The sequence below is a fragment of the Dasypus novemcinctus genome, chromosome 6, assembly GCF_030445035.2.
Source record: "Dasypus novemcinctus isolate mDasNov1 chromosome 6, mDasNov1.1.hap2, whole genome shotgun sequence".
In the NCBI taxonomy this organism is placed as follows: domain Eukaryota; kingdom Metazoa; phylum Chordata; class Mammalia; order Cingulata; family Dasypodidae; genus Dasypus; species Dasypus novemcinctus.
The window spans coordinates 124056528-124083150 of NC_080678.1; the positions used below are offsets into that span (position 1 = coordinate 124056528).

A 26623-nucleotide genomic window follows, 5' to 3' on the forward strand; every position below is an offset into this window, starting at 1 on the left:
CTTTTTTAACAGGCTAAAAAGAGTTTATTTCAAAGGCTGGGCAGAACAAACTAAAATTATGTCTTTTCTATCTCTGGATCCATAAACGGACCTTCAACAATTATGAAGCACACAACCCAGTGTCCACATATTCTTCTTCCACTTAGTTGATCAGAAAGCATCTAATTATTAAAATCTTCAATAAAATAAGTCCACTGTCCAAGAGACTCAAGTAATGGAATTCCTTTTCATTCAGGCTAATATTCAAACGTCAAAACAATACTACTACTACTACTAATAATAATAATGACCCCTCGCCAATTATTTTATTCAATAACACCCTAACCCACCAAAAAAACCCACCATCCTCTGTGGATGCGAAGGGCTTGGGAAGGTCCCGGGCGCGGAGGCCCCAGCCGAGGGCGGCGACATCGGCGACCCCTTTGGCCTCGCAGGCGGCACAGTCCTCGTCGTCCTCCCTCAGCAGCGTGCACAGAGTGAGCTGGTGCTGGCGGTTCAGCTTCTGAGCCTTCTCCCGGCAGCAGCTCGACGCCTTCTCCGCGGAGGGACGAGAAGCCGGGGCCAGCCAAGCGGGCGGCCGACTGCGGACGGGGCCAGGCAGCGCGACGGCGCCTGGAGCGCCGGGGCTGCGGGAGGACTCACCCAGAGAAGCCGGGCGGCGGCGGTTGTGGCAGCGCCGAGCGTCCGGCCTCCTCGCCCCGCGGGCCGACACGAGCCCGCGGGAGTAGAGGGAGCCATCTATGTATCTTTCTTAACACTGGGGAAACAACTGAGGTTGTTTTTAGGATTAACTAAGATAAGTGTGGCTGGACAGAATTTCTTAAATTAATACTTCCGTAATTTGTTAAGCTGCCTTTTGTCTCTTATTTTATTTTTTGAAGTTGAGATAAAGTTAGAAAAAAAATCGATGAGGGAATTGATGTACCTCAAAGTGGTTGAACTCCTGCGTCCCGGGTAGGAGGTCCAAGGTTCGATCTCCGGTACCTTAGGGGAAAAAAAAAGAAACTCAATGGGATTTGATGACGTCATCAAACAGCGACGGAAACCAGACCCTGAAAAATCCCCCTGATACTCTGGAGAAAGGTAGAGACTGGAGGACTCCGCAAATGCTAACTGAAGAAGGAGAAAGGTATCAGGTAGGAAACTTCCATCCGGGACCTACAGGTCCTCCTGCCTTCCCTCTCGGTGGGTCCCGTGCAAAACCTGGGAGTTTTCCGGAGGCAGCAAGCAGCCTGGATGCCTCTTACCAGGGGAACAGATTTTAGAACTGACAACAGTGAGTTAGAACCTCACGCATTTCTAAGTACACAGACAGAAGCCCACAGAGATCCAGCGCTGCAAACCAGCTGCTGAGGGGTGCTGAAAACGAGGGCCCCCATTTTAGGGGGTTGGGGAGTAAAATCGCAGCAGAATGGCTATGGCCGAGCGGTGCACTCAGTCAATCCAGTTAGTGTTACTGAAATTCCCTTAATGCAGAACTGACTTCTCTGGGTATCCCACCTTTCTCGAATGACCCTGTCTGACTCTCAGAGGTAGGATAAACTGATAGGGAAGAAACTTTGACTGATAAGCCTCACAGAGAAAAATGGAGGGGAGGGTTGAACTGAACTGCTGCTAGACTGGAGAGTCCCAGAAATGAAAAGTGTAAAGAAATGGGGTACTGTGTGAGGAAGAGAAGTAAAACAAATCAGAGGAGCTGGGGACAAATACCTGCACTAAAAGAAACAGAACAGATAAAGATTCCTGGAGGAGGAGGAGAGGAAATAACCTGGCCTGTTATGGCAGGTTGTTATGTTTCAGGTTCTGGGGAAAGGAGCACTTACAAAAGCTAGAACTAAGTTAAGCTTCCATTTGCTGATGTAGGGTTTAGCATGAAGGACACCATGTAGGGCCTACTTAATACATTTGTGTTTCCCCCAGTTTGATCTGGCTTCAGCCATTGAGAGTGATGATCAAAGTGTAAGATGTTGAGCCCATTTTCAGTTACTGCCTAAGGTCTTGGAGTAGTACTTGCAGGCTGTTTTCATGTTTGGTTCATACATGATCATGATGCCAGTTTTCCCACAAACATCATTTTTAAATAATTCCAGACATAAAGAAATCATTTGCTGGGCAGATAATCCCAGACATAAAGAAATAACAACTGGGGACACACATTCAAAACCCTTGAGAGAAAACAGTCCAGGGAGACCATAATGAGTACTAGAGTGATAAAAGGCCCAACAACCTACATCATAATATACTCCTAAGCCCAGGACCCACGATTTGACCCAACTAAATGAACATGATGGAATCACAGCCTTGAGGAAGATCTTACCTTTTAAAACCATGTGGTCTATTTAATTATTTCATGCAATTATGTCTCAACTTCCCCAGCAGTGTGTACCAAGAACAATAGGTGGTTTGGCAATGGCAAAAATGCCTCCTTGTTTCAGCTAATAAGTAACAATTTTGGCAATGCTACTATCTAAAACAAGTTTAACTAATAAATCTGATGACTTGCTGTGCAGCTCTAGCTCTAGCAGTAGATTCAATAATTTCTCCTATTGTGATCAATAAATATCTAATCCTATTTTCATCTGTGTTAACCTCAAGCCGTGGTAGCAGGAATCTGCCGAAAGAGGTAAACCCAGAATCTTTAACTCCCTGAGTAAATCCTGTTTTGCCTGAGATGGTATATTGAGGGAAGTATTCCAGTGAGAAGTTTCAGATTTATTCTAAATTCCTGATGGACTGTGAGGCGACAAATGCACATTGCCCAGACATTTATCAGCTATTAAGATAATTTACTGTCCAGGCAAATATATGATAAAATTCCACAATAAAAATATTGCCTGACAAACCAGTGTAACTGCCATCAAGTGATGTTGTTTATAAATTCATTTCTAGGATTACTGTCATTTGTCCTTAGTATCCAAGGGTCTGTGGTATTGAGAATTCAAGTGAAGAGGTGACCAAAATTTGTGTCATGAATCTTTTGCAGATCCAGTACCTTAAACCTGAAAGTGGACATGCATTGTTAAGGTAACTTGTATCTGTTGAGGCAGGTGTACTAAAATAGTAAGTTTTCCAAACTCTTTTATGATATCTTTATATTATTCTCAACTAGTTATATCTATAGTGTGTTTGATACTGAGCAAAAGCAAGTTCTTTCCTTCCACTACACTTTGTGTGTGTGTTTTTTTTAAGATTTATTTTTATTTCTCTCTCTTTCCCCCCTGCCCCACCCCCCAGTTGTCTGTTCTCTGTGTCCATTCCCTGTGTGTTCTTCTGTGTCCGCTTCTGTTCTTGTCAGCGGCGTCTTTTTGTTGCGTCATCTTGCTGCGTCAGCTCTCTGTGTGTGCAGCGCCACTCCTGGGCAGGCTGAACTTTCTTTCATGCTGGGCAGCTCTCCTTATGGGGCGCACTCCTTGTGCACAGGGCTCCCCTACGAGGGGCCACCCCTACGTGGCACGGCACTCCTTGCGTGCATCAGTACTGTGCATGGGCCAGTTTCACATGTGTCAAGGAGGCCCTGGGTTTGAACCATGAACCTCCCATGTGGTAGGCAGACGCTCTATCTGTTGAGCCAAGTTTGCTTCCCCCAATACACTTTAAAGTCAATTCCTGAGTTATTTTGGTTCCAAGCGTGAAAAGTTATTTGCTAGGATAGCAAAGAGATCATTGGTCTAGCCATGGCCCAAAAGTCTGCCTCCTTGGTAGCAAGGAGTTTAGGGTTTCTATGGATTCATGCAGGGGAAGATAGACTAGTTACAATCATAATTGTAAATACACACAAGCTAGTTTTCAAATAACCATAAACAAATGTAAGGTTAGACTAGAATAAACACAATAGTAAGTACACACAAAGGTAAGAATAATTTTGAAATAACCATAAGCAAAGATAAAATGAGACTGAAATAACAATCACAATATTAAGTATACAGAAGAATGAGCCTAGTTTGTAACAACCATAAAGAAAGGTGAGGTTGACCTAGCCAGTTTCAGTAATTTCAGGTATTATCTTTGGGCTCTTCTATAATATACTGATAAAATAAGGAAAAAAACCATCTATATAATGAGTCAGTAATCATAAACTTTTGTTAATTCTTGGTTACAATTTTATAGATCCAGGGAAGCTTAAAACAGTAAAGAAGACCTTGGGTCTAGTAGCCATATTTCATATGAAACAGATGGTGCTGTCTGATCAAAAGAGTCTGAAGCATTTGCAATAAGAAAGAAATTTGTTTTGGGTAAAGCAATGTAGTCCCTTACAATGTGCATAGATCAGGGTTTATGGTGACAATTCCAACCTTCTGTAAGGTTACCTTCCTTTGAAATGGCCTCAGAAAAGCAGACAATGGCATTGTCTTTCCAGGCCAGTACAAGGGCAAAGCACAGGAAAATATAAAGATTTTATGCATTGTGAGTATTACTAAGGTAGAGTCTATATGAAGACTTTACGTTAGGACTTCATCTGTCACCTTGGAAATAAGTAGTCTACTTTGTGGCATTTCTACTTCCCTTCCTGGCTCATTTGATTTTTAAGTCTCCGTAATTAGTCCAGGAATCTGATAGAATTATTTTAGTTGAGTAATGTGGACCTATGGCTCAATACCCCATCATTAATTGCATTATCAGAAATTAGAAATACTTGGCAGGGTTCGTTTTAATGAGGATCTAGGGCTGTCTTTTGTCTGTGTCATTTCCAGTAAACCCATTATTTTGGTGACAGATTATGATTAAGGGAGTCATGTGGGACAGGAAAGGTGTCCTTTACTTGTTGAAGATAATCTTTGGCATAATGCATTAAGGATTTGCAAATTGGGTCATGTCATGGTGTGACAACAAGTAATCAGTTCTCAGTTTATTCTCAGAGGTAGGTCTGCTAGTAACAATTTTATATGGGGAGAATGTGAGTTTCCTAAAAGGAATGCTATGAATAAACAGAGGGCCAAATGTAAAATTTGGGCCAGCAATGGTTAGGTTCTTTGGTTAGTTTAGACAGTGTTAATTTAAGTTTATAATTACAGCTGTTTTATTAGTGGCTGTTTTTGCATGAAAATATACAAGTGCATTTAAAAAATATTTAGGCCCAGTCCTTTTTGTTTAAGTCTTTATCTTAATAATGGCAACAGTAGATGGTAGTAATTGGTAGAAAGGAGATAATTTAATGATCCACAATTTTCAACTGGCATACCAGAAGGGAGGAACCATCTTTGCTTCCATTGCATTCTGAAATCACTATAGATCAGGGTTTTAAACTGGGGAAAGATTTCAAGGAGTCTGTGAACTTGAATTGAAAATTTTAATTTAAAGACATGCCCATGTTGATTGACATAAAACTATCGACTCTTACCTTCTGCGAAGGGGTCTGTGGTTTTCACCTGCCTGGCAAATGGGTCCATGGAAAAAAAGAACCCCTGCTATAGATGTTAACAGAATTTCCTTCTGATAGATAGCCAAGTTGGGCAAAAGCACAGAGTTCATGCTTCTTTGAGGAAGAATATTGTGGATGGCTACCTTATTCAATCTGTATGTGGTATGGCCTGTTTAGAATGTACCATTGACAATTCTAGCATAAGAAGCATTAACAAATAGAATGACATTGGGTTGATCATAAGAGCGTGTATGAAGTCATTAATTTTGAAGTTAACAGTTTTCAGTCTTGGGGTATCCCATGACTGTAGCAGAGTAGCAGGTTCAATAACATTGCACCTGATTAGGTGAAGGTTAAGAGGTGAAGTAGAAGGACCACTTATGATAACAGTTTTCTGGAGGAAAAATAGGACTGCTCAGAGTTAAGTTTGCTGAGGCCATAATTAATTTGGCAGTTTCTGCTGAATCTTTAACACAATTTGGGTAAGAACAGACAACTACATCAAGGTAGGGGCTATAATAAATATGCAATAGATTTGGAGCTTCTTCTGTGTTCTTGAATTAACATCCTAAGACTTTGTTATATAACATTTTACTCTAATTATTTCCTGTTAACAATGAGAATAGATCTGATTGAATCTGTAATACCATACATTTAGGACTATTGAGTAAGTTTTCAGATTCTGGAGGGGTCAGGCAAGGAGATAAGGATGAATGTTTTATGAATTATAGATAGTTTAATTCAGTAAGGAATCCCTTGTATATAGAAAATAGAACAATAAAATATTATCAATAATCCAAAGAAAACTATGACCATTCTTTATAATTTCATTTAGCCCTAAGTAATTAATCTGTATTTCATTAGATCTTCTGTTATCAATCTCAAGAAACTATCAAGTTCTTCATTAAAATTCTGGCGATCTTTATTTCATTCAGTACGGTGATATGCTCTTAAAGTTATTTAAGGAATGTCATTAGAAGCTGGTTCCTCATATAACTTGGCATAGTCTTCCCATAGGTCTCTGAGAGAGCACTTCATGTTGAAGATGAAGCATACTGGCCTGTAACTGGTTGCAAGTGTTTTCAGGGAAGCATCAGAATTAAAACTATCTCTAGAAGACAGAAAACTTAAAATGTCCATGGTTAACTTATTGCTCTTATTCAAAAGTGAGCAATCAGATGATAGTTCACAAAACATTATTTTAAGAATAACTGAACTTATGACCAAAAATACTACTGTCTGATATCAGACTTAGTACTTGGACAATTGGTGGACACTGAGGATATAGACCAGTCCCTAAGAACTTTATATAATTTCTAATATGCTTATATTAGTAACATTTTATCCTATAATTTACCAACAGAAAGTTATAAAATCATTTTTATTTTGATAACACTTCCTATGCAGCTGATAACATATAAAACTAGTTTATCACCTTTCTTTTTACAAGGTGAAAGAGAAAAAATCCTTTGTGACTTTCCAAGGATCCTCTGGAAAATCCCAATAAGAGTTTGAGATCAAGAAGATATTATTTATGGTTCAGTTTTTGGAAAGAAACTGTCAAAAGTTGTCAGGTTTTAACATTTTGATGAATAGGATCTTGGGGAACTGTGAAGCAATATTTACTTATTTAATGAAAGTGACAACAAAATATTTTAAAAATAAAGAGAGGCAGTAGCATGGTGGTAAAAAATACTTTATTTCAAATGTGAGAAGACATTTCCTGTAGCAATTAAGTGATGTTGGTATAAAGGATATATAGCACAGGAGATTTTTCTAAGATACAGAATTTTTCCCTCTAAGCAGGTTACTCAGATATTTTAGAAAAACATTTTATTAATTTTTATTAAGAGTAGGCCAATAATCCAGGAATACTTTGTCATTTTAAAGGAAAGAAAATCAAATACTAGTTTTGCATGAAGATATTGTCTAAGGAAACTCTTAAAAATCATATAAACCTGTCAAATCATAATCACCCATGACTATGACAGATAAAAATCCCTTTCCTGAAAACCTTCTACAGTTTTCTATATCTATTCAGATTTTCCTACATATTCCTTTTTATCATTCTGTAAAAACCTGTCATTGACTTTTAGACAAAACTCTTTCATTCCCTTAACAAAACACATCCTGCATAACTTACATATTTTTTATCAAAAAAAAAACCTTGTAAACTGCATTCAACCCAGCATCCTTCAAAACTCTTTTTACATTTTTTGATCATCTTAAGGATCTAGTAGATATAATGCTATATTATTTTATTAGAACACTGCATAAATTTAGGAAGAACACACCAAACTAGAATAAAATTTTATGCTTATATTCTACTTAGTATTGATAATTCCAAAGACATAGCTAGTTTTATTTAGTTAATATTCAATCAGTCCTATTTCCCTAGGGTTTACCTGAATTACGTGAAATTTAATTTTTAAAAAAAAAGTTAGATTTACTTCTAAGCATTCTCTATTTTCACTGGAAATATTAGAAGTTTGTTTTCCTTAATCTCTGGAACTGTAGGAGTATTATATTTATATATGTGATTATTTATCTTTAAGCCAACTTAAATATAGCTCTTTAAAGGAATTTCATAAGTTACTTTGGTAATACCATTCAGAGGTAGGAAAATGTTATGCATCAAACATACAGACAGACACAAATAGAGAGCTTATAGCTTCAGTTAAAGCTAATTTAGGGGAAACAGATGAGGCACATACAAGTGGACTCCCATTTACCATATAGGAGGTTCAGGATTGATGCCCAGGGCCTCCTGGTGAGGGCAAGCTGGCCCATGTGGAGAGCTGGCCCATGCAGAGTGCCTGCCCATGTGGGAATGCTGCCCTGTGCAGGAGTGCCGCCCTGTGTGGGAATGCTGCCCAGCATGAGAAAACTGCCCTGTGCGGAAGTGCCGGCCGATGTGGAGAGCTGGCACAGCAAGATGATACTGACACAGAGGAGAGAAAATAAGAAGACTTAGTAGAACAAGGAGTTTAGGTGGCACAAGAGATTAATCGCCTCTCTCCTACTCCAGAAAGTTCCAGGATCAGTTCCTGGAGCTGCCTAATAAGAATACAATGCCTAATAAGAATACAGTGCTACAGAAGAACACACAGTGAATGGACACAGAGAGCAGACAACAGAGGGAATGGAGGGGGGGAGGAGGTGAGAAATAAATAAAAGAAATCATAAAAAAAAAAACTAATTTAGCCATTTGCCAGACATAAAACACAGAAATAAAGAAAACAGAAATCCTCTGAGTTCACACTTTCTCATTTGTCTTTTGCAAAGAGCCCTTTAATGAAACTATTTTTCTTGCATTATCTTAGTAAATTCTGAGTACTAAATAAACTAGACATTTATTTAGCTGTTTAGTTTTGGAGCTCCTTTTCTAGAGTAGTGAGTAATTTTGTCTAATTGGATATTTCCCAAAATGAACATGGAAATTCCAGATTGTCTTTGGTGAGATTTTGACATTTTGTTAGATTGACACAGCTTCCAGCCCCATATGTGTATATATATTATGTTTTAAAGAAACCTTGGATTATATAAATGTTACATAAAAATATAGAGGATTCCCATGCCCCACTCCCTTCCCACATTAACCACATCCTTCATTAGTGTGATATATTTGTTATTTATTGTACAGAATAGTTTACACTCTGTTGCACACTACATGTACATACGTATATATATAATGGCCTGTATCTGTCATTGAAATATCATTCAGAACAATTCCAATGTCTCAAAAATGGCCGCATATTATACCTGTTCCTCCCTCTCCCTCCTCACAGAACCTCTGGCAGCCACTGCCTCCACATCAATGCTAAACGTTCTAACATTGCTAGAATAATGATAAGTTTATAGTAGATTAATAGTAAGTCTATTTTAGTCCATTGTTCTTTCCCCAATCTTCAGGATTTTTGATGGTGATGCCCACACTGTCTCTAATTGAAAGAGGACTTAGATCCCATGAGACAAATGGATGGAACTATCTCACTTGCAGTTACAGACTTGCTGTTCCTTGGGGTGTTTCTTGTCCATTATCATCTTGTAGCTGTCCTGTGTTAGTCCATTGAACTATAGAGTAAGTTTTGTAAATCTGCTAAGATTCAGGGCCTATCTGACATGTGGACAGACCAAAGATTTAAGTGTCTTGAACATAAACCTATCATTTATACTAATAACTATAGTTTCAAATAAATGGGGTAGAAGAGCCATGTGTAAGGAAATCACAGATGAGTCCAGCTCTGTCACAATGGGAAGCATAAATTCAAAAGTAAGGTCGACTGTCAGGGTGCCATACTTGAGCTGTCTGCCCTGCCTATAGTGTCTACAGTGCCCAGGAGCACCACTATTTAAGGCACCATTTACTGACAGTCAGTGAGGTCCTGCTGAGATGTACACAAGCATAAACTCTGGAATGACCTGACTCACTTTGAAATCTCTTAGCCATAAAAACTCATTTGTATTTACCTTTTCTCCTTTTGATCAAGGTCTTTTTCCAGGTGCATTGCTAGTTGGTTCTTGGTAATGATCCTTTGATGCCAGGGAGGCTCATCCCCAGCAGTCATGTTCCATGTCAGTGGAAAGGTAGTGTGTTTGTTTACTGAGTTTGGGTTAGAGAGATGCCACATTTGAACATCAAGGAGACCCTGAGAAAGTAAATCTTAGGCAGCATATGTCAGAGTCCCAGAGTGTAGAGAATCAAATTTTAGATGAGCATGGGAATCCTATTTTTATCATTTCATTTCTTACCTTGTAAACAGGAAAAAGAAACCAGCAGTAGCAGAAATGAAATTGGTCTGTACTAAAAGGCTAGGGACTTAGGCTAAAAATTGAAACTTTCTCATCAAGAAGATTAACCCACTAACCTTTGTGCTGACAGCTAGTGAGATCAGAGTGCTCAAACACAGAAATAGTGGACTCAGATCTGAGAGGGGCTCATTAAAGACTCTTGGAGATAGTGGAGAGAAAAAAAACACAAAAGGTTTTTCTGGGTTTTCACGGGCACTTTTTCTGTCTTTCGTGTTGTCACAAGTCATTAGTGGTCACCTTGGGATCCTCTCCTCTTAGCCAAAGTTGCCAAAAAAAAAAAAAAAAAAAAAATCCAAAAGAAATTGTCCTGTGGTCTCATAAGCTGTTTTTTTTAAAATCTCCCCCTGCCCCCGCCACAGCTTTTTTTGTGTGCTGTCTGCTCTGTGTCCATTTGCTGTGCATTCTCCTGTCTGTATTTATTTTTTAAATTTCCCCCACCCCTTGTAGCTTTTTTTTGCTGTCTGCTCTCTCTGTCCATTTGCTGCGTGCTCTTCTGCATTGTTGTTTGTTTCCCTTTTTTTTTTTTTGGCTTTACCTGCTGAGTTGGCTCTCTGCAGTGCTTTCAGTCAGGGCGAAACTCCGCGGTGCCTGGGCAGGTGGCTGTCCTCAGTGTGCAGGCGAGCTTCCCTTCACAAGGAGGCCCCGGGTCGCAAACCCACTCCCCTCAATCCCTGTCAACCATTAATTTTCTTTCTGCCACTATTGATTTGCCAATTCTGGATATTGCCTATAAATGGAATATTTTTAAAATGTGACCTTATGTATCTGGCCTAAGTTTTGAAAACAGCATGTTTTCAAATCTTTTCCATGGTATAGCTTATACCATTACTTCATTCCATTTTATGTCTGAACAAAATTCAATGTATGGATATTACATATTTTGGTTACCCATTTATTAGATGATAGGAATTTGAATTGTTTCTATGTGTTATTGTAGATAATGCTAATATGAACATTTGTACACAGTTACTTGAATATGTTTCTTCAGTGTTGTGGGGTACATTTCAAGGAAGAAAACTGCCAGGTCATCAGCTAATTCTGTGTATATCTTACTGAGGAACTGCATAAATATTTTCCAAGTGGTTGAACCATTCATTATACATACCTACCAGCTATGTACAAGGATTCCAATTTCTCTACATCCTCACCAATAGTTCTTATAGATTTTCAAAAAAGTGTAACCATTCCAGCAGGTGATATCACATTTTGGTGTTGATTTCCATATCTCTAATAACTACAGATGTTGAGCATTATGTGTATATCTAATTGCATATATTCCTTGAAAAAATGTCTATTCAAATACTTTGGCCATTTTTAATTAGATTATTTGTCTTTTATGTTAAAGGGTAATGAATTTTTAAAAATATATACTTTCTGGGATATTAGGCCTTTCTCAGATAAATGTTTGGAAAGTATTTTTTCCTTTATTTAGGATATCTATTCACTGTCTTGATAGGGTTTCCTTTGGTTAAAAAGCTTTTAATTTTTGTGAAAAACAATTTGTCTATTTTTGTTTCTAGTGATTTTAACATCTTATCTAAGCACCCATTTGTTTCCACTGGTCTTTATGTCTATCTTCATGCCAGTAACATGCTGTTTTCTACCACTGTTGCTGGGTAATATGATTCGAAGTCCAAAGTGAAATTCCTCCAACTGCTCTTTTAATTTTGAAGATGTTTTTGGCTATTCAAGGCTACTCACCCTTCCAAATAAATTTGATAATTATGTTTTCTATTTGTTTACAAAATACTTGCAGAAGATTTTCAGGATTGCATTGAATCTGTATATCAATTTGTGTAGAATTGATATCTTAATAATAATCTTCCAATCATGAGCAAGAAATGTTCTTCCAATTATTTTGGTCTTTTTAAATTTCTTTTAGCAATGTATTATAGTTTTCTGAATATAAGTACTCTACATCCTTGGTCAAGCTTATACCTAAATATTTGATTCTTTTAGATGCTATTCTAAATGGAATTTTTTCCTGAATTCCTACTCAAATTGTGCACTTTTAGTGTATAGAAACATCACTGATTTTTCCATATTAATCTTGTAACTTGTCACTTTACTGAAATAGTTTAGGTGTAGCACCCTTGTACATTTTTCAGAACTTTCTAGGTATAAGATCATATCATCTGAAAATTGTGAAAATTTTACTTCTTCCTTTCCAATTTGGACAACTTTTATTTCTTTTCCTTGCCTGTTTGCTCTAGCTAGAGCATCTAGCACTATATTGAACAACAATGGTGCCAAGACGTCCTAGTCTTGTTCCCGATCTCAATGGGAAAGTTTTCACTCTTTGACCATTGAGTACAATACTAGCTTTGGGTTTTTCATACATGGCCTTTATCATGTTGAGAAAGTTTCCTTCAATTCCTATCTTTTGTAGTATTTTTATCAAGAAAGGATGCTTTCCTTCGTCAAATGCCTTTTCTACATCAATTGATAAATTCATGTGATTTTTCTTCTTTGTTTATTAATGTGGTGTATTATACTGATTGATTTTCTTGTGTTAAACCATTCTTGCATGCCTGGTATAAAACCCATTTGATCATGAAGAATAATTCTTTTAATGTGTTATTGTATTCAGTTAGTAGGTATTTTGTTGAGAATTTTTGCATCCATATTCACCAAGGAAATGGGTCTGTAATTTTCTTTTTGTAATATATCATTATCTGGCTTTGGTGTTAGGGTGATATTGGCTTAATAGAATGAGTTCAGTGATGTACCTTCTTGTTCACTTTTTTGAAAGAGCTTGAGTAAGATTCATATCAAATCTTCTTTGGGTGTTTGGTAGTACTTACCTGTGAAACCATCTGGTCCTGGTCTTTTCATTTTTGGTAGTTCTTTGATGATGGTTTCAGTCTCTTTACTTGTGATTGGTGTGTTTAAGTCTCCTATTTCTTTAAGGATCAGTGTAGTTTCTTTGTACATTCTTAGGAATTTTTCATTTCATCTACATTCTCTAGTTTGTTAGCATACACTTGTTCACAGTATACTATTTTTTTAAACAAATCAACTTTATAGGTACATATTAATAAAGCATGCAGTTCATCCAAAGTATGCAATCAGTGGTATTGGAATGGTATAATCTCATAGCTGTGCGTTTAGCACTTCAATCATTATTAGAGCTTTTTCATTATTTCAGTAGTAATAATAAACAAATATTATTTACTTACTAAGCTATTTTATTGAGATATATTCACATGCCATATGATCTATCCAAAGTGTATAATCAGTGGATTTTAGTATAATCACAATGTTGTGCATTCATCGTGATGAAAAGTTTTACAGCGATTTCATTACTTCAAACAGAAAAATCCACATCTTTCTATTTGGGGAAGGAAGCATTAATCATTTGTGATGATAAACATTTTTTCATGTGTTTTTTTGCCATTTGTCTTTCTTTGGGCAAATGTCTATTCAAGTCTTTTGCCAATTTTTTAATTGGGTTATTTGCCTTTCTATTGTTGAGTTGTAGCATCTCTTTATTTATAATGAATATTAAACTCTTATCAGATGTGTAATTTTCAAATATTTTTTCCCATCAAGTTGGCTGCCTTTTTACTCTTTTGACAAAGTCCTTTGAAGTGCAAAAGCATTTAATTTTGAGGAGGTCTGATTTATCTATGTTTTTCTTTTGTTACGTGTGCTTTTGGTATAAGGCCCAAGAAACCACATACCAAAAGTTCTTTAAACATTTCCCTACAGTTTTTTTCTGGTAATTTTGTGGTCCTGGCTTTTATATATAGGTGTTTGATCCATTTTGAGTTGATTCTTCTCTAGGAAGTGAGAAGGGGTCCTCTTTCATTCTTTGGGTTATGTATATCCAGTTCTCCCAGCACCACTTTTTGAAGACTGTTTTGTCCCATAAACATGGACTTTGTAATTGTCAAAAATCACTTGACTATAGAGGTGAGGGTTTATTTCTGGACTCTCAATTCGATTCCACTGACCAGTGTGTCTCCCTTTATGCTATGCTGTTTTGACCACTGCAGCTTTGTAATATGTTTCAGATTAAGGTAGTGAAATTCCTCCTACATCACTCTTCCTTTTTAGAATGCTTTTGGCTATTTGGGTGCACTTTCCCATCCAAATGAATTTGGTAGTTGCCTTTTTCTATTTCTGTAGAGTAGCTTGTTGTTATTTTGATTGGTATTGCACTGAATCTCAAAATCAGGTTGGGTAGGGTTGATTGTCATAATATTTAGTCCTCCAATCCATGAGCACAGAATGTCTTTGAATTTGTTTAGGTCTTTATTGATTTTTTTAGGAAGTTTGTTTTAGTTACTGCATATATAGTTCTCTGAACCTCTTTGGTTTAATTGATTCCTAGGTATTTAAGTCTTTTTGTTGCTATTGTAAATGGAATTTCCCCATGATTTCTTCCTCAGATTGTTCAGTACTAGTGTATAAAAACTTTATTTTTGCACATTTATCTTGTATCCTGCCATTTTGCTGAACTCATTTATTAGCTCAAGTAGCTTTGTCATAGGCATTAATGAATTTTCTAAATAAGATCATGTCATCCACAAATAGTGAGAGTTTTACCTGCTCTTTCTATTTGGTTGCCTTTAGTTTTTTCTTGTCTAATTCCTCTAGCTAGAATTCCAAGTACCATGCTGCATACAAAAGTTACAGTGACCATCCTTGTCTTGTTCCCAGTCCTATTGGGAAAGGTTTCAACCATTCCCCATTGAGTACAATGTTGGCTGTGGGTTTTTCATATATGCTTTTTATCACCTTGAGGAATTTTCTTTCTATTCCTATCTTTGAATTGTTTTTATCATGAAAGGTTGCTGGATTTTGTTCAATGCTTTTTCTGCATCGATTGAAATGATCATGTCATTTTTTTCCCTTTAATTTGTTAATGTGGTATATTATGTATTGTTTTTCTTATGTTGGACCAGCCTTGCATACCAGGAATAAATCCCACTTGGTCATGATGTACAAGTCTTTTGATATGCTGTTGGATTTGATTTGCAAGTATTTTGTTGAAAATTTTTAGCATCTATGTTCACTAGAGAAATTGGGCTGTCATTTTCTTCTCTTGTAGTGTATTTATCTGGTTTTGCAGTTAGGGTGATGTTGGCTTCATAAAATGTGTTGGGTAATTTTCCTTCCTCTTCAATTTCTTAGATTAGTTTAAACAGGATTGCTGTTAATTATTTTCAAAATGCTTGGTAGAATTAAACTGTCAAGCCATCTGGTCCTGTACATTTCTTTGTTGGAGGGATTTTTGATGATGGATTCAATATTTAAATGTTATTCATTTGTTAAGTTTTTGTATTTCTTGTAGTGTTAGTGTAGGTTGTGCATATCTAGGAATTTGTCCATTTCACCGAGGTTGTCTAAGTTTATTGGCAGACAGTTTCTCATAATATTCTCCTTTGATCCTTTTTACCAAAAAGATACTACAATATTCAAAAGAAAACCTTAAATCAGTAACAGTGCTAAGTATAGAATCACATCACAATCAGTTTAAAGAAATAAAGTTTATCTTGTGGCAAAGTCCCATGTGCTATAGACCCCTGAAACTTACAAAACAATTTGTCTGCTTCTGATACACAAATGGACAAAGGATAAACATTTTCATTAAAATAAGGAGAAATTGGAAAGAAACATGAGTCATGGGTCCAGAATAGTTCAGGAAACCTGCAGGGCATCCTCCATTTTATTTCAAAGACAGCGTCATTCTTAAGATGATGGTTTCTTCTCCCTGGCACTTCATGAGTATCCACCCTTTCCATAGGCTTGCCAACGGCCATTTTCTTGGTTCCACCCTCATCAAGCATCTGGGTGGTGACCAAGCTTCAGACCTCACCCTGAAAGAGCATTGGGGTGATTGCCACACCTTACCCAATCTTTGGGTTAAACACTTAACCCCCCCCCTCCCCCGTACAGTGAGGTGAAAGGCAGCATCCTTCCTAACCTTTGGCATACAGGCTTAACCCTTTCAGAGTGTTGAGTTGACTACATGGCTGTCTCTAATCCTTGGGGGACAGATGCACCCCTCAGACTTATGGGGTGCTGAGCTTAACTACTCTAATCCTGCAGGAATGTGCTCCACCCTTTCTGTACCCTGGAGCAGCAAAACTCTGGGTGAACATCAGGTGGGAACACCCACCCTCTTCAACTGTCGTGGCAATCTCACCCTCCGTACACATGGGTGGGGTTCCTCTCTTGGCCCAAAGTGATGTCTTAATTCCAAATCTCAGCTTCCATAGTTTTCTTCTTAAAGCTGTTTCTCCTTCAGTCTCTCCTTCCCATGTTCCCTTTAGTCCAAGCTGACTGGTTTTGTTCGTACAGCTATCTCAAAAAGATTGTTGGTTTAGCATGAAAGAAGCAGAGGTCCAAGCCATCAGAGAGTAAGACTTTCCACACGTCTTTCCAAGATAACTGAATCTTCAGTCCTGATTTAAAGTTCCAAGTTTAGTTAAGCCTCAAATGGGACACTCACTTCTGGGAGCTTGATTTCTAGAGGCTTTGAATTTCTAGAATCAGTTTCTGTTTTCTTTGTGTCCTCAGCTTATCTCTCTCATCTAACACTGTGTTACAAGCAGCAGGGAGAAGTCAGGCTGCATACTCTGAGTTTACTTTGGAACATTTTTCAGATAAATGCCCAGGCTTGCCATTTTGAAATTCTTCCTTCCATAAAACATCAGGAATTAATCTTGCTAGGCTCTCTGCAACTTTAAAACATGAATCACCTTTTCTCCAATTTCCAATAATAGTTTATCATTTACTTCTACAGTATCAAAAAAAAAAGTCTCTTCAGCATCCATATTGCTGCCAAGTCTGTGCAAAGCAATCTCAGCCTTTTCTGTAAAACATCTCACAATTCCTCCAAAAAATACCCCTTACCGATTTATAAAATCATTCTGGCATTTCAGTAATTGCAAAAGCATGACCCCACTCCTGGTACTGAGTTCTGTATTAGTGAAAGGGGTGCTGATACAAAATACCAGAAATCTATTGGCTTTTATTAAAGGTATTTATTTTGGGGTAGAAGCTTACAGTTACTTGACTGTAAAGCATAAGTTACTTCCTTCACCAAAATCTATTGCCATGTGTTGGGACAAAATGGCCACTGACTTCTGCCTAGAGTTCAGGCTTCTTGGGTTCCTCTCTTCCTGGGACTCTGTTTCTCTCTAGGATCAGCTCTTCTGTTTTCTCCACAAGGTCATCTGTAGACTAGGAGGCTCTCTAGGCTTTGCTTCTCTCTATGAGGTCAGTAGGTGACTGGCTCTGTCACTGTCCCTAGAGCTTGATTCTGGGCTCAGTGCTCTGCTCCTCTGTGTGCTTACTTCCCAGGCTCCAGCTCAAAACTTTAGCATCCAAATTCCAATATCAAAAACTCCAACTTTGTCCTTTGCCATGTCTTTTATCTGTGAGTCCCCACCCACCAAGAGACAGGGACTAAACACCCTACTATTGTGTCCCAACAAAACCCTAACCATAATTTAATCATGCCCAGGAACAGATCAGTTAATGAACACAATCCAATACCTATTTTTGGAATTCATGAACCATATCAAATTGCTTCTGCTTCCTTTACTATTTCCTGCAAAGGTGGGTTCTTTTTCATAATTTCTCCTAGTTTCTGTTTGTGAATATTTTATACTCACCTTCATTATGAAGGAGAATTTTGATGAATAAAAAATTCCCAGTTGGCAATTTTTCTCTTTGTCTCCTAATTGTATCTTACCACTGTCTTCTCCCCTCCATAATTTCTGATGAGAAATAAGCATCTAAGTCTTACTGGGTGTCCCATGTATGTGATGGTTTACTTTGCCCTGGCTGTTCTCAGAATTTTCTCTATCTCTGATGTTTGACGTTCTGAATAGTATGTGTCTCAGAATAGGTCTAATTGGATTTATTCTGATTGCGGTACACTGCACTTCTTGCACATGTAATTTCATTTCTTTTGTAAGAGTTGGAAAGTTTTCAGCTATTATTTTCTCAAATAGTCTTTCTGCCCCTTTCCACATCTCTCCCCATTCTGGAACTCCCATGACACATATGTTGTTGTATATCATATTATCATTCAACTCCCTGATTCCCTGGCACTTTTTCCCATTCTTTTCTCTCTCTATTCTTCAGTTTAGCTGTTCTGTCTTTGGAATCACTTTTTCATTCTTCTATCTGTTGTATGCTTCTAATGTCTTTTTTATCTTACCTTTAATGCCTTTCATTAACATGAGCTGTTATTTTTTATTCAGGTTTTCAAATTCTTCATTTTGCTTAATCTCTTCTTGATGTCTTTTATCTCTAGCCATATTTTCTTTTAACTCATTAATTTGATTTTGGAAATTTGTGTGTATTTTAGGTAGTTGTCTCGAATCCTGCATCTCCTCTAGGCTTCTGTATATTTCTTTTCTTGATCCATGTCTTCCATTTTCTTACTACAGCTCATAATTTTTTGATGTCTAATCATGTGATTAGTATGGTGAATTTACTCTGATGCTTAACTTCTTTTTCTCTTTGTAGTGGTTTAGCGGCAGTAGGCTGTGTATTACTGCTTTTCTTTGATTCTTGGTTCAACCTGAGTCTTTAGGATTGGCCCTGTTAATTGCTCAAAATTGGGCTCTAGAACCAGTAATGGGTTGCTGCTTCCTAGGGTCTTTGAGAGTTAGGGTATAAACAATAGAAAAAGCCTCTTTTACTTATTTTCTTTTAAAGTTCTCCCATGGACTTCCTTGGCCTCCCAGTAGATGGTATGATTTGGCAGCCTTCTTAGTTCAATGCCTTGTCTGAGTGTGTTTGCTGTAACACAGACCAGATCAATGTGATATAGGTTTCTGCCTTAGGGTTAAGAGCCTTATAGCTCAAACTTTCTCAGAGGCAATTCTATAACCTTTGCTGGTAGCCTTCTCCCTTTTCTCAGGTAGGAAATTATTCCACTACCCACTTTGTCCTCAGAAATCAGTCCTGCTTAGTAGAGAGGGAGATTGAGTGGGTCAGATCTCTAGTCCTTTGCTGGCTCCCAAGGCCAACAATGGTGTGGCCCCACCCTGCCCAGAGGACCTTGTGGGACACAGCAGGGTAAATTTGAATCAAAAGCTGAGTCAACCTTAGCCTGTGTCCCTCTCTCCCTTCTCGTGAGGAGGGGGATCCCTATAGCCATCTTTGTTTAACCCACAAGCCCAGGGGCCTGAGTATTCAGAAGTGAATTGTGTGGAGGAGGGTGTCAACAGTATCAGTTACAGCTTTTAACTTACAGTTTTGCCATTACAATTCTTTTTCTCTCTCTTTTCTGGATAGTGTCCAGCCTTTCCCTGGTGTACTAAACCCTAGAAGATTTTTTCCAGGCTATTTCACCCAGTCCTCTAGCTATTTTTCTGTGATAGAAGAGAATCTTATGTCTTTCTAGTCAGCCAGCTTCTCAGAAGTATCTCATACTATAATTTTATGATCTCCTTTATTTCTGTGGTATCAGTAGTAATGTCCCTACTTTCATTTTGTATTTGCATCTTCTCTCTTTTTCCTTTGTCAGTCTAGCTAAGGGTTTGTCAATTTTGATAATTTTCTGAAATAAATATCTTTTGGTTTTACTCTCTACATTTTTTGTTCTCAACTTCATTTATTTATGCTCTGATTTTATTTCATTCCTTCTACTCGCTTTGGAAATAGTTTGCTGTTCTTTTTCTAGTTCCTCTAGCTGTGTAGTTAGGTCATTGATTTTAGCTCTTCTTTTTTAATGTGGGCATTGAGTGCTAAAAATTTCCCTCTCAGCACTGCCTTCTTTGCATCCCATGGGTTCTGATCTGTCGTGTTCTCATTTTCATTCATCTTTTGATATTTATCAATTTCTCTCAAAATTTCTTCTTTGATCCAGGGATTATTTAAAAGTGTTTTGTTTAATCTCCTTATACTTGTGAATTTTTCCTTTTCATGCCTCTTGATTTCCAAATTTATTCCATTATCATCTGAGAAAGTACTTTATATAATTTAAATCTTGTTGAATTTATTGAGATCTGCTCTGTGACCCAACATATGGTCTGTCCTGGAGAAAGATCCATGAGAACTTGAGAAGAATGTATATCCTGCTGTTATGGTGTACAATGTTCTGTATATGTCTATTAAGTTTAGTCCCGTTATCATATTATTCAAGATTTCTTTTTTTTTTTTAATTGATCCTCTCCCCAGATGTTCTATCCAGTGCTGAGAATGGTGTATTGACGTCTCTGACTTTCTGTGGAGAGTTTTGCATTTCAGCTTTGCTACTTTTTGTCTCGTGTAATTTATGGCATCCTAGTTACATGCATATACTTTTATGATTGTTTTCTTCTGGTGAATTGCCACTTTTATTAATATATAATGTCCTTCCTTTTCTCTAATAACAGTTTTGCTTTTAAAGTGTTTCATCCAGTATAAATATAGCTACTTCCACTATGTGTGGAATATCTTTTTCCAGCCTTTCACTTTCTTTTTTTTCTTAATATACTTTTTTAAAAAGATACTTAGATTACATAAGTATTACATAAAAAATATAGGGAATTCTCATATGCCATGCTCCATATGCCTCCCACATTGTCACACATTAATCCTTCATTAGTATGGTCCATTTGTTAAAATTGATGAACACATTTTGGAGCATTGCCACTAAACATGGATTATCATTTATGTTGTAGTTTACAATCTCTCCTGCACAATATTGTAAGTTGTGACAAGGTATATAATGGCCTGTATCTTTCATTGCATTGCCATTTAAGACAATTACCAAGTCCTGAAAATGACCCCATATTGTAACTGTGTTTGCCTTTCCCTCCCCTCAGAACCTCCAGTGGTCCCTATCTCCACATTAATGATAAAAGTTCTTGCATTCCTAGAATCACAGTAAGTATATAATAAAATACCAGTAATTCTACTCTAGTCCATCATTCACTCCCCAATCCTGAGGGTTCTGGGATGGTGATGCCCCTCCACCTCAAATTGCATGGGGCTTAGATCCCATTGGACAGTTGGATGGGACTATCTTGCTTGCAGTTGCATACTTTCTGTTCCTTGGGATGGTCATTTTCCATCATCATTTAGTTAGTTGTCCTGGGTGAATCCAATAAACTGGTGAGTAGGTGTTGCACATCTTGAGATTCAGGGCCCAGCTGGCACATGGATAGGCCAAAGATTGAAGTCTCTTGGACATACACCCATCAATTCTAGGATTAACTGTAGGTTCAACTAGAAAGGGCAGAAAAGCCATGTGTAGGGAAACCACCACTGAGTCCATCTCTACCACAATGGGGAGCATAAATTCCAAAGGCCCACTGGCAGGGCACCAAACTCCTGAGCTGTCTGCCCTTCTTATAGTGTCTGGATGTCTAGAGAACCCTCAGGAGCCCCACTATTTGACGTAGTATTTAGTTTTCCAGTCATTGAGATCCTGATGAGACATGAATAAGCATAACCTCTGAATGACCTCCCAACTCACTTCAAAGTCTCTTAGCCATATAAACTCATTTGTCCTTACCTTTCCCCCTTTTGGTCAAGGTCTTTTTCCAGTTGCATTTCTAATTGGCACTCGGTAGTAATCCTTTAGTGCCAGGGAGGATAATCCCTGGGAGCCATGTCCTATGCCATGAGGAGGGTAATGCTTTTTTATGCTGTGTTTAGCTTAGAGAGAGGCCATGTTTGAACAACAGGGAGGCTCTCAGAAAATAACTCTTAGGCACCCTATAATACTTGGATAAGTTTCAAGTTCAAAAGTAAAGGTACATAAGAACCATCAGTATCAAGGACACATCAATAGACCACCCTCCTTCACTAGTCTGTGCCCCTGTACTTGGGGGATTCTTGCTATTCCATTAGAGAATGTGTCAGAGCTCCCAAGGATGGAAATTTGATATTCTTCTGTTATTGTGTGAATCTCCACTCACTGTGACAATGCCCCATGAACACTTGAATATATTTATATGCCTAATAGGTATGCTGCAGGTTAATCTCCTACCATGTATCCACCATCACTGACACCCCATACCAGTTATCCTCTCCTGTCATAGTTGTACCCTTCTGTGATCCAAAAGTTCTTTGAAAATGAAGCCAACAAAGGAACCAAATACAATTAATAAAAAACTGAGATAATAATGATAATTTTAAATATAAGAAATAAAATACACAAAAAGTTTTTCAATTATATAATAAAAGTAAGGAAAAACATATTAAAATTTTTTTGACATTTTCTTTAATCACTGTAAGATCTGTTGTCTTATATGTATAGTTATATATTCTTCCTTTTATTTCCTCATCTTATTTTTTTTTTAATTTTGCCTTCAAAGAAGCTTTAGGTTACAGAAAAGTAACTTACAGAATATAGGGAATTCCCATATACCCAACATCCTCCCCTTTTTCCCCTATTAATAACATTTTACATGTGGATAGTTCATTTGTTACAATTGATATACAGATATTGAAACATTGTTTCTAATCATCAGTGATTTACATTATGGTTTACATTTTTGACCATATACTTTTATAAATATTGATATTTTAAATGGTGTGTATCCTTCCTTGCAATATCATGTAGTTTAATTACATCACCCCCAAAATGTCTCACATTCCATCTATTCTATTCATCCCTCTCCCTCCCCTCAGGGCCCATGGCAGCCACCAAGCTTCATTACTTGAAGAACAAGATTCATAGTTACTTGCAACAACATTAAGGGCTTGACATACTGGTCTTTCCTCCCCTATTAGGCACTTCCTATGCTCTCAAGCCCCTCTGTTTGAGAATATAGGATTTCCAGGATAGGATTCTAACACTTTTCATTATGTGGGTCTCCACCCACTGACACAAACTATATGACAAGATGAGCACTCACTCCCTAGAGGCCTGCGGCACCCTGTCCCACATGTCCCACACATCCAACACCCTAAACCAGTAAGCCTTCCCTGCCATATTTGCCAGAGTTATATTCCTAACACTGTAGTTTCAACCACATACCACAAATTCCCAGAGTTCATCTGCTTCTTTCTCCAACCCTTCCCCCATCTCCATAGACAGCCCAACCCACCCTTTCCCCACTCCCCCTCACAAACCCAATAGCAGCACTGCACCCCTAGTCATGCAAGCCCACTGGACAACTGCACCCTTCTACCTTCTAGATTTTGCCTATATGGGCATTGGCCGTATTCTACCTTTCTGTCTCCTCTAAACCTATCTTCCAGACTCTAGTTCTATGAGTCTGCTTAATTTGCTTTATTCATATCAGTGAGAGCATGTGATATTTATATTATAGTGCCAGTGCCTGGCTTGCTTCACTCAACATAAGGTTCATCCATGTTATCCCATGTGTTAGCAGTGCATTCCTTCTTACAGCTGAGAAATATTCCATTGTATCTATATACCACAATTTGTTTATCCATTCATCTGTTGATGGAAATTTGGATTGTTTCTAACTTTGGGCAATAGCAGATAATGCTACTCTGAACATTGGTGTGCATATATCTATTCGTATACCTGCTTTCAATTCTTCTGGGTATGTACACAGCAGTGGGATTGCTGGATCATAAGGCAGTTCTATATTTAGCTTTCTGAAGAAATACTAAACTCTCCTCCACAATGGCTCCACCATTCTCCATTCCCACCAGCAGTGAGGTAGAAGGGTACAGGTACCAGGCCATAAAGCATAAGTTACTTCTTTCACCAAAATCTTTTGCCATCTGTTGGAGCAAGATAGCTGCTGACATCTGCCAGGATTCATGCTCCCTGGGTTCCTCTCTTCCTGGGGCTTGCTTCTCTTTTCTCACAATCAAGCTCCTCTGTGTACTTACTTACTGGGGCTCCGGCTCAAGACTCCAGCATCAAAACTCCAACAGCAAAACTTCAACTATCTTTTGCCCTGTCATTTATGTGTGAGTCCCCACCCAAGAGGGAACTCAACACCCTTCTGATGTGGCCCAATCAAAGCTGTAATCACAATGTAATGATGCCCATGTACAGACCAGTTTACAAACATAATCCAATATCTATCTTTGGAATTCATGAACTATGTCAAACTGCTACACTACCCCTGTCCTTTTATGTTTACTATTTGTGGAGTATCTTTTCCCAACCTTTCACTTCCAGCCTTTGTTTCCCTGGGTCTAAGGTGAGTTTCCTGTAAGCAGCATATGGAAGGCTCATGGTTTTTTAATCCATTCTGTCAACCTGTGTCTTTTGATTGGGGAATTTAATCCATTCACATTCAATGATATACTGTAAATGCATTATTTACTTCCTCCATTTTATTCCTTGTTTTTGATATGTCATATCATCTTTTTGTCTGCCTTTTTACTCTTTTGGTTATCCTTTCTCTATTCTTTCTTCTTTCCTGTCCTCTGGGACTCTCTCTCCTTTTTATTTCAGGTTTTAAGGCTTCCTTTAATATTTCCTGCAACTGTGGATTCTTTTTTGCAAACTCTCTTAGTTTCTGTTTGTGACCATTTTATACTCACCTTCATATTTCAAGGAAAATTTACTAGATAAAGAATTTTCAGCTGGCAGTTTTTCTTTCAGTATAGTAATTGTATCATACCACTGTCTTCTCTCCTCCATGGTTTCTGAACAGAAATATGTACTAAGTCTTACTGGGCATCACTTCTAAGTGGTTGTTTGCTTCTATCTTGCTGCCCTGAGAATTTTCTCATCTTTGGCATTTGACATTCTGTGCAATATATGTCTTGGAATGGATCTATTTGGATTTATTCTGATTGGGTACCCTCTGGGGACATGTGAGTTCATTTCTTTCATGAGAGTTTGGAAGTTTTCTGCTATTATTTCCTCAAATACTCTTTCTGCCCTTTTCCCCTTCTCTTCTCTTTCTGAAACTCCCAAGTCATGTACGTTGTTGCATTTCATTTTATCATTCAACTCTTTGAGCTCCCGCTCAGTTTTTTCCATTCTTTTTTCTCCTTTTCCTCCTTTCAATTTCAGCTGCTCTGTCTTCTGTTTCACTTATTTTTCTATCATTTTGATTCTTCTATTGTATGCTTCTAATTTTTTTTGTGTGTGTATGAGGAATTCAAGAGTTTCCTTTTAATTTGCCATTTTTATTTTCCTATGAATATGGTATCATTTATGCATGTTAAAAATATGAGAAAAATGTTCACTAAAATTTAGAACTGTTAATGTTTATATGCACATTTATACATTAAAATATATAATTTTATTCTAGAAAAATTTGGATTTCTTTGAATAAAATCCCATGCCCTTTCTGTTCTTAACATTATTTGTACATTTTTTTTGAAATGTGAAAAATCACATAACAAAGTAACCATTTTTGAAGTACTATAAGTGGAATATATTGCATTCACCATGTTGTGCATCAGCTTTATCTAATTTCAGAATATTTTTGTCAACTCCAAAGGAAACCTCATACACACAAAAGGAGTTATTCCATATTCCCTGCTTCCCTCAGTCCTGGTCAACCATTACTCTTTATCTCACTACTGATTTGCCTGTTCTGGATATTTTATATAGATGGAATCATCTAAAAATGTGACCTTTTATGTCTGTTTTAAGTTTTGAAAACACAGCATGTTTTCAAGAGGTTTCCATGGTATAGCTAGTACAATTCATTCCCATGGGAATGAAACACACAACCAATGAGATCAAAAACACATTAGAAGCCCTGCACTTTTTTTTTTTAACATATTGGTGGCTGGGGATTGAACCCAGGACCTCCTATGTGGGAAGCCGGCACTCAGCCACTGGAACACATACCCCAAAACTAAAGAGTGATATTCAAGTAATTGTAAACAAATGTGTATAGCAGCATTATTTACAATAAAAAACAGGAAGAAACAACCCAAATGTCTATCACCTAATGAATGAATAACCAAAATGTGTTATATCCATACATTGGAATTTCAGGATTTCAAATTCTTCTTTGTGCTCACTCAATGTCTGTTTTCTTTTTCTTTTTTATGTATATATTTTAAAAGATACTTAGATTATATAAATATCACATAGAATATATAAGGGATTCCCATATGCCCCACTCCCCACACCTCCCACATTTTCCTGCATTGGCAACATTGTTCATTAGTGTGGTACATTCATTGCAATAGATAAACACATTTTGGAGCATTGCCACTAAAGCCTGGATTATACTTTACATTGTAGTTTACAATCACTCTCAACTCTGTAGGTTACGGCAGGACATATACTGTCATTTATCTCTTTAGACATACTATCTTTCAACTTTCAACTCATTAATTTGATGTTGGAAATTTGTGCACAATTTGCTAATTAATTCTCTCACGTTCTGTGTCTCTTCTGGGGATTTGGTATATTCCTTTTCCTGGTCCATGTCTTCCATTTTCTTAGTGTGGCTCATAATTTTTTGATGATGCCTAGGCATCTGATTAGTATGTAGTTTACTCAAAAACTCAATTTCTTTCTCTTTTGTAGGGATTTAGTGGCAGGAGGCTGTGTATTACCACTTCTCTTTAATTCTTGGCTCAACCTGGATT

The 26623-nt window shown here is 37.5% G+C and overlaps 1 protein-coding gene and 1 pseudogene across 12 annotated transcripts in view; both read left to right on the forward strand.

Moving 5' to 3' along the window:
- Positions 1 to 26623, forward strand: part of LOC139439098 (myotubularin-related protein 10-like) — a 303254-nt pseudogene that overhangs the window by 58434 nt on the left and 218197 nt on the right.
- LOC101434078 (zinc finger protein 596-like) overlaps positions 470 to 26623 on the forward strand; it is a 60754-nt gene continuing 34600 nt past the window's right edge. For 5 of the 12 annotated variants that reach the window (XM_058299357.2, XM_058299362.2, XM_058299363.2 and 2 more), the window contains exons 1-2: positions 1022 to 1136; positions 2984 to 3060. The gene's annotated coding sequence lies outside the window, so the exon portion shown is untranslated. Of the gene's footprint in view, positions 1137 to 2983; positions 3061 to 26623 lie in introns of all 12 variants that reach the window. The other 7 variants (XM_058299366.2, XM_058299370.2, XM_058299364.2 and 4 more) reach the window with 6 other exon arrangements.